General features: G+C 43.7%; 1 long non-coding RNA gene across 1 annotated transcript; it reads right to left on the bottom strand.

The window, feature by feature from the left end:
- Nucleotides 1-469: 469 nt before the first annotated feature.
- LOC108496044 lies at nt 470-2,719 on the bottom strand. The gene is made up of 3 exons (XR_001874294.1): nt 2,617-2,719; nt 2,133-2,255; nt 470-645 (listed from the first exon to the last, which is right to left on the bottom strand). It is a non-coding gene; the product is annotated as an uncharacterized LOC108496044 (long non-coding RNA).
- Between the last annotated feature and the right edge of the window lie 3,101 nt (nt 2,720-5,820).

Here is a 5,820-nt window from a genome sequence, read left to right as displayed (position 1 = left end):
CAGCTCTACAGCATCTCTGTTTGATGACTTGAAAACTGTGGAAAACACGTCACCCCCTCAAATACTTCGCCATCTATCTGGAAGGCCAAGTGACTTTATACACATATAGCAGTGTACTAAAGAGCCTGTACCATTAGAAGCACAAATGGTCCCCCCCGATTTGATGTAAAGCGTTAGAAAGAAAAATCAAACAGATAAAGATCACAGGGGTTCACAGGAGTGTGAAATCAATGAAAATTACACAGAGGTTGAATTTAATTGGCAATCACAGCATTGTTTTGTCAGGTCTAATAGTGACTCACCATGCTAAAAATCTAAATGCAGCAGTACAGCAAAATTAAAGAAAAAAGAAATGTGATCAGGAAAAACATCACCAAAACCTCACAAGGAGGTATCTGGCATAAAATAAACACTTTGCCAAATACTTGTTGGCAAAGACAACAAGTTTTCACTTAAGTTCTTTAAATGAAAAAAAAAAAAAACCACCACACTCTAGGACCTATTATTTGTAGCTGTGTTTTCTCTGAAAACTTTGCCTGTATGAAAGGTACCAGGCATGTTCTTTATTATTCTTTTAAATTGGTGAAGTTTAGATTTTCTTCCACTCTGAAATGATCCTGGAACATGCTCTGCGCCAGAAGGACTCTAGATGAAAAGTAAGCATAAAGAGTTTAATAACACAAACATCACAAAATTATAATTAATTTACATAAAAAGCCATAATAATGCACATTTGTAGTGTTGTGGTAAATACATTTTTTTAGAAGTTAACACTCTTGCAGGAGATTATCTTTTTTTCTTATTTTTTAAATGTTCTGACTTCAAATTTCAAAATGCTTTTCTATGTCAATGACAATCTTAATAAAGTCCAATTAGTTCCACAAGGCACTTTCTGATGCACAAGCCTCTGGCTTGATTGTGGTGAATGGTGGGTATTTCCTGTGTTTAAGTCCACATATGGATTGAGTAAGGCAGTGGCAGAGAGACTACTGTTTTCCTTCACTATATCTTCATTTCTTTTTCACAGGGTAAGCCTTTTTTGTTTTTCCTGGCTCTGTTGTCAAAACATTGACCAGAGTTTTGGCTCATGGTATTGGAATACGAGGCCAAAACAATCCTCTGAAAACCAGTGTGGCAAAATGTATTTTAAATCTATACATTCACCATTCAGCCATGGGAGTAACCACGCCCACTGCCCCACTCTGTGGTTTAAAAACAACATGGGTTTGCCCCCAGAACAGTTTGATTTATTTGACAAGCTTTTTCAAGCTGGGTATATCAACATTTAAACTGTTCTGAGGCTTGGCTTCCTACGTCACATGTACAGCAAGTATTAAAACACACTATAATCATTTTCTGCCTCTATTAAACTAGACAAGGTGAATGCATTGTGCATTCTGCAGGATTTCTTTGAAAACCTGTCAGTCTCTCCAAAGAAAGACAAGTTACAGTGATTCTTTTTTTTTTCCCCTCAAAAACATACAATTGGGATCTTTTAAGTGTTACCTTTGTTACATCCATTTTGGAAAATAGACCATTATAATGAATATGTAGACCTAATTCCTGTTCTTGACATAAAAAACTCCAATGCAAAACAGTGAAAGATGACACATTTTAAGGACTACTTCATAAAATGTAGCAAGTGTAACAAGTACCCTGTGACAACACAAAATATTTTCCTGCATTATCAGGTCCCTGGAAGGATTTTCTTTCCTTGGGAGTAACAAGGAATACAAACAAAAACTTGGCTGAAAATATGAAATCAGGACAAGACCAATTTTGCACACATGACTGGGAAAATTAAAGTATAGAGATGGTGTATGGTAGATTAAATAATCTATCCAAACAGAATCTAACAGTTTAAGTACTGGGGTGTAATTCCCCTGAACCAGAATTCCTGTATGATTTTCTCCCAGCTTTTTTTTGTTTCATTTTTTTGTGTTGGGTACCACATCACTGAGCTGGGCCTCTGTTTGTGCAGGTTGTATCGACATGATCTATCTAACAGTCATATACAGAAATATATTCATAGGCACGCAACAAGAAGTCTAAATTTGGGGTAAGTGGTGGTTCTACCTTGAACGACCTATAAATGATCCATGTGACATTTGAACCAAATTTAAATATCCCACCTGGATTTACTCCCAAGCGGCACAGCGGGAATCAAGGAGCAGACCAGGAAGTGCCTTTCGTCGTTTAATCAAACATAAACTTCACAGCCAAACCCGTTTCATTTTTGCGTGCTGCAGAAAGCTCTACAAGGAATGGGGAAAGAATATATATGTTTGTGAACGCAACGACACGTGCTACAGTTTCTCTGTTATCCTCCTCTCAGCCCAGTGCTCCGCTGCCCAGCTTCCACCCGGGGTGAGGGGCAGCGGGGGGAAGAGCCAGCCCTAATTGAGAGAAAAGCAAAAGCAATCAGCCCGGGGGACGGACACACCGCTCAATGGGCCGCTGCTGATGGATGTCCTGCCACCCCTGGAGGCCTGGGCGGCCCCAGCCCCGGCCCCCGCCACACCCCGGGCCTCCGGAGCGGCGGTGCAGTGGGGACCCGGCCGGTCTCATCCCCGCCGCCCCCCCCGTCCCTCGGCCCCGCCTGCGGATGCTCCTCACCTTGGCGCGCAAACTCCCGCCTCCAGAGCCGCGGTTTGTTCCTCTTGCGACGTATTCCCGTCGGCCTTCGTCACGAAAACCGTAAAACCTCAGTGCTGGGTTTTTAGTGGCTTAAAAAAAAAAGTAAAAAGTTACATCGAGCAACGTTTCAACAGACCCCATAAACCCGAGATGCGAGAGCTAAAGGGGAGAGGGAGGAGCAGAAGCTGAAGTATGAGCAGGAACAGCAAATAGCTTCGGTTTTACTCCCAGACACCATAACTTGTTTTACGATTAGTGATCTGTCTAAAGATTTGTCCTGGAAGTACTTGATATTGGGTTACAAAAGGTTACGTTAATTGCATTAAGCCATAATGACCCATGAAGGACTACAAAGACTTGGAGAAATCACGCTTCCTCCTTAAAGAAATAAATAAAATATTATAAAATAAAATAAAATAATAAAATAAACCAAAAGGGAGAGCGCGGCAGGGCGGCAGGGCTGGCGGCATGGCTGGGACTCCTGGTGGAAGCAGGCAGGGCGGGACGCAGCGCCCTGGCCCCGGTGGGCTCCGACCCCGTATGCCTTCCCTGGTGCCCTCGCCCCCCGCCCGGCTCTGCTACGGCGGGAGGGCGTGTGTCGGCCCCTGGGCGCAGTCGCCTGCGTCATGGTCCGGAATTAAATGTGTCTACTAATAATCTATAGTCTCGCTCGCCGGGGCAGAGCAGACAAACAAAATTGTCATTCCAAATGAAAAGAAAACACTATTTCTTAGGAGCGTTTAGGAGGGTGCACAGCGGGACATATTTTCTTTCTTACTGGCAAGAGTTTGTAACTGGATCCCTTAACATTACTGAGAACATGAAAACATGAAACGAAAGTATTGATCCAAGAATTCGCCGAAGAAAAGTATCCAAATACACACTGGTTTGTTTGAAATTTTTTTTAAGGTTACATCAGATGTTTACGGAGGAAGTGGAAGCTTGTGATATAGCCCCTGCGTGCCTCATTCAAACATGCGCGGAGAAAAGTGTTATTTGTGTTGTTAAATTTACATTATGTTCACTTTAATTGCATCAGCTGCTAGATAGATCTAGGAATAATGGCATTTAAGAGGAAAATAGCAATCATCTTCAGAAGATTGCAGCATAATGGAATAACCTAATTAATTTAACCTTGCAGTCTTCCATAATGGCTGCACTTTATCATTTCCACAGATGGAGCTTGAAGGAATTAACAATGCTGTTTATCCCAGAAGACATCTATGACTGTGGTTAGCCAGTGGCAGATTTCCCACTTAAAGGTGCATTTCTTCACTTGAGAGAAACCAACTCGAGCCCTGGCAATAGCTGTCGAAACTTGCTAATACTGTATGTGTGGGGGATATTGAAAACCTGAGAAAATACTCAATGGTCTCATCTTTATGGTCTCATCAAGTGACGCTGTGAGAAGATGGAGTGTTTCCTTTCTAACTTCTCCAATACCATTTCTGCTTCTCTTCCTTTATTTTCCCCTTCGCTATATTTTTTCTTTAATAGCTTATCCTACAAATCTTTTTTTTCCTTTTAAAATCGCTGTACGTGTCTATTTCTAGATATTCAACCCCTCTCCTAGATGATTTGCAATTCAGAATTTTTATGCATGAGAAACCCGAGTAGACTTGAGGTAAGCACTCCTCCACACACAAAACACAGTAAAAGCCGGATTATTTGAACAAACTGATTGTTTATTATTTCAGGAAATAATGCATTTTCCACGTTGCCATATTCTAGGATGCACATGCACTCACCCACTCCAGTCACTCGTGGGTGTCAGACGGAAATCGGGAAGGGAGAAATATGCCGTGATACAAATGTAGGAATGCACCACAGCAATTAAGTGCTCTATACCTTTACCTGTATAGGTATTAAAGGCTGTTGTCTGGCAACTTTGAGAGGGGTATTTGCTACCCCAACAGCAGGGACTTGAGGAGTCAACCACGGCAAGGAAGCAGTGAACCAGACGAGCACATTGTGGGCACCATTCTCTTTTCCCGTTCTTGTACAAAGACAAACGTTTTACGGGGGCAAGGAGACAAGGGTGGTTCTGCGTTCTGTGTGCAGTAGCTGTGCTTCTGTGTTCGAGACGGATCTTAAACAGTATTGCTTTTTTTTAAGGTTTATTGGCATCCGGGGTTTACTGTCGCTGTTGCTTTGGGGAGGGAGAAGGGGAAGGCAGGCTTGCACACTTCCGAGTGCCTGGCAAGCAAAACTCCCATCCTTGAACTTAGACCTTATCTCTGCCCCAAATGACAATTTGATACCGTTCTTACAGGCCGATACAGAAAGCATCTTTTCTATCTCTCGTTTGTACACAGCAGCGTCCAATAGAAACCAGCGCACGCATGGAAAAAATGCGGGGCTTCTGGTAAAATTCGTACCGCTCTTAGTTTCTATTAAGCGGTAAAGACGAATGGCAGCCCAGGAGCCACCCGAGTTCTTTGCGCCGTGTCCTTTAGGAGGATAGTTTTGGATCCAAACCTGAATTTGTTAATCTGGCAGGTATCTCCATCACCAGGCAGCGGACACAGTATCTACAGGATACGAAACACTTGGGTGTGCTGTCACTTCTCTTCTTGGCGGGTTAAGTCCCCGACTGCTGATGGCCGAGAGCATGGCGGGGAGAAGCGCCTGCCTTCCATCCCGACCAGGGATACAGAGCCGCCCCGATCTCACTGCTCCTTCAGGGCAGGTACGGCAGGGAGGGTGCAGGTATTTGAGCCGATGACGTAATCCGTGACGCAAACCCAGCTAATGCGGAGATAGTGATGCCGCTTCGCTAACTGGTTTGAAATCCTGAGCATTGGCCACCTGAAAATAATCCTGCACATCTGTGTGTATATATTCCCACTGGAGGGGAAAAAAAATAAAGAATATAAGGAAGAGCGGGCACAGAGAGTAGCGCAGGGGACCTCAGGCTTTTGCTGGCACGTAGCTGGTCTGGGCGTGGGACAAAGCGAGGGATGCAGCCCCGCTGTCTGCGCCGCGTGAAAATCTATTAAAAAATCAAACAAAACCAACCAAACAAAAAAGCACCAAAAAAACACCCACAAAGAAAAAAGCAAAACCAACAATAAAACAAACACCAGTCAAAACCTGGGGGAAAAAAAACCCAAAAGAGACTAGGCATGTCTGGTGAATCCCGCAGAGGCACACAGGCTCGGCGGCCCCTCCGAGCCGGCCACA

The sequence above is a fragment of the Lepidothrix coronata genome, unplaced genomic scaffold (assembly GCF_001604755.1).
Source record: "Lepidothrix coronata isolate B3197 unplaced genomic scaffold, Lepidothrix_coronata-1.0 Scaffold36, whole genome shotgun sequence".
NCBI lineage: Eukaryota > Metazoa > Chordata > Aves > Passeriformes > Pipridae > Lepidothrix > Lepidothrix coronata.
The sequence above is the reverse complement of the archived record's forward strand: the minus strand, read 5'-3'. Positions and strand labels throughout refer to the sequence as shown.